Source organism: Vulpes lagopus, chromosome 11 (assembly GCF_018345385.1).
Source record: "Vulpes lagopus strain Blue_001 chromosome 11, ASM1834538v1, whole genome shotgun sequence".
Classification (NCBI taxonomy): Eukaryota; Metazoa; Chordata; class Mammalia; order Carnivora; family Canidae; genus Vulpes; species Vulpes lagopus.
This window is the reverse complement of record NC_054834.1, coordinates 43,059,132-43,062,084: the sequence shown is the minus strand read 5'-3', so window position 1 is coordinate 43,062,084 and position 2,953 is coordinate 43,059,132.

The window sequence follows — 2,953 nt, the reverse complement described above, 5'->3', positions numbered from 1 at the left end:
ATAATCACCTTTGATGGCACCCTGCCCTCTCTATGAATGTTCTGTTTTTACACACGTATCTATGCAAAGAGAGGTTTTGTTGAATATGTAAAGTAGTGCTGTGAGACTCCAACACATTGCTGATATAGAGGTTTTATCTAACACTATCAGCCCATCTAAAGTGATCAGATGATTGGAAGCAGTAGCTCCATGAAATTTTCAATGTAATATTACATTTTTTTCCAAAATAATCAATTTTCCTGGTTCTAGAAAAATTTTTTCTAGTTTAGCTTAAAGTAAAATCTGCCTTTTACAAAACAGAGAACTGAAAATCAAGGAGCAAGCTAAGCCTGCAAGTACTTGTTATTAAATTCTTGAGAACTATTAAAATCAATCTGTTTAGATTAGTCAAATTCCTAAGTCTTGTAATAACTGAAGGTTCTAAAGAGGTGTCCTTTCTAGTTAAACCTTTCTAGTTCCTTTAGTTGATCCTCATAGGATGATTGCTGGATTCACCACTCTTCTTCAGTTAATATACCTGTTCAAATCTGAACTGAACACAGAGCTCCAGATGAGGATTAATGAATGCAGAGTATGGTGAGATTAATACCCTTGTCCTATGTTTAATCTAACTTCTGTGTGTGTGTGTGTGTGTGTGTGAGAGAGAGAGAGAGAGAGAGACACACACACACAAACACACACACACACATACAGAGACAGAGAGAGAAACAGAGTGGTGGGAATTAAGAAAAGCTAGAATAAAACAGCAAGAAAGGGGATCAGAATATGGTTGGTAGAGTATTTCTGAAAGTATTTAAGAGCCTAATAAGGTAGATTATTTTTACTTGTATTTCATGATTTTGAGATCCAAACCCAGAGAAATTGAATCTATCAAATCTAGAGGCCAAGTCTAGGATGAGAAAAGGCAGACAAGCTTCAGAAAATCAGAAGCTAAGTAGATACAGGAAGTGGAGGGCGAGGTTTGGAGTAGTTGTGAAAGATCTAGGTTGGTTGGTTGCTGATAGAAGTCATTTTCATTGACTTCTAGTTCTCCAATTCCTTTCCTATGTCGAGACATTTGGGAGTTTCTCCGGGCATTGTGTGCATTGTGCCTGAGATTCAGGGATGTTTCCTCTTTCTCTTGGTTTGGGTACAAGGAGCTGGAGGGATGATTCTGAAAGTCACCCCCGGTAAGCGTGCCAGTGGAAAGATTGCTGAACAGAATAAAACATGAGCATCTTTTACGGAGTGAAAATTGGGTATCAACAGGGCTGAAGAGCAAAAAAGCCACAGAGTGAAGAGTCACACAATAGTTGGGCAAAAGGCAGTCCTAGAAGAATTCCAGAACAAGATGTTTGTGGCAGATATCTAAGCTTTTTTGGCTTCTCTGGGAAAAGGCAGGCTAGGAATTAATGGGGTCAGAGTAATGTAATCCTCAGTACGTAGGTGGACCCGACAGATTCAGAGATGTCAGGGAAGGGCTGGTAACAGGATCACGGAGCTTTCATTGGTGCAGTGTGGGAAAGCCCTTTCCTGTAAAAGGTGGTCTTTGATAAACTGTGATCTATTTATTTACTCTTGTGCGTTTTTACTCTGTTTCAGCCCAACTAAGACCAAAGTAACACAAGTTCAAATGTGCAAAGTTAAAAATATATTTACTCATTTTGTATGGTTAAAATTCTCCATGAACTTCTTTACATGAATGAACTGTTAGAAATTCATTATTGGTGGTGGTTTAAGAAATCAGATATTCACAGTGCATCCTGTTAGCTTCTATAGTTGTTGCCATTTGTTCACAGTATCCTATGAACTTGTTAATATATTCTATATATTTTAATAATACAGTACTTAAAATATATAACTAACACTAACACATAACACTTTAACATCATAATAAAATATTTAATATATAATTATTATATAATACTTTAAAATATATTCTAGAAGCAAAATAAACCACTGGTAAATTCACTCATAGACACTGGTGAGTTCTTCAGTTAAATGTATCCAATAGGCAGCAGGTTGTGCCAATGTTCTTCATTCCCACATAGGAGAGACAATCTGATGTGTCCATAAGTACAAATATCTGCACTGAGACCAATAGCTACTACTTTAACTCCTGTGGAGAGTTTTCTATTTAGATGGAAGCACAGACTTTATAGTTTTACTTTCTACCCACTTGCAGAAGTGAATTTCCTTTCAAATTAGATTTTATAATGGTATTCAGGAACTATTTCTGGCTCTGTACATCTGATACTTAAGTGAACTAATTCAGAATAAATTTTTGTATCCTTTAAATAAACTGACAATTACTCAGATAACAAATTATGAAAACATTTACTATAGTGCTTCAGACTGAAGTACAGTATGAAAATGTTAGTTTCTGCTTACAAATTTAAGAGGAGAAAAAAAGCCAAGAAATATATACTGGAACAATCTGTTAAAGACCACGTGTGCTGTGAATATGTCAGATGTTGCCTCCTTAGTCTTTAACAGAAGGTTTTTTAAAAAAGCAATTATTCTAGCTCTACATTCCTTAAAGCATTTTTAAAAAATATGTTATTCGAGTTTTTATTTACAACGATACAGAGTTTTTAATAAAAAGTTAAGGAACATTTGAGTTCTGTGCGATTTGTAGATACTACCTTGCTTCAAGAAACCACTCAAAGTACTAGTTTTGCATTTTTTTTTAAACCAGACTCCTTGTTTTAGCATCAAGTAAGAGATATCACCCTTCTCCTGGAGGGAGCAGATAGGCATGATCTGTCTTTTGTGGGGGCCCAATTGCCTTTCCCAGATCCTGAGATATCCATCTAGTGCGCTTCCCCATGTTCCACATGCATCCTTTGCATCAAATAATGGAAGTCGCCCCTGCTTTTCTTGAACTCTGGATCTGACCCTCCTTAGCCTTTCCACTCTGTCCCTTCAGCTTGCATTTCCTTCCCGTGTCGTATCTTTGCAAAGCAACCTCTTT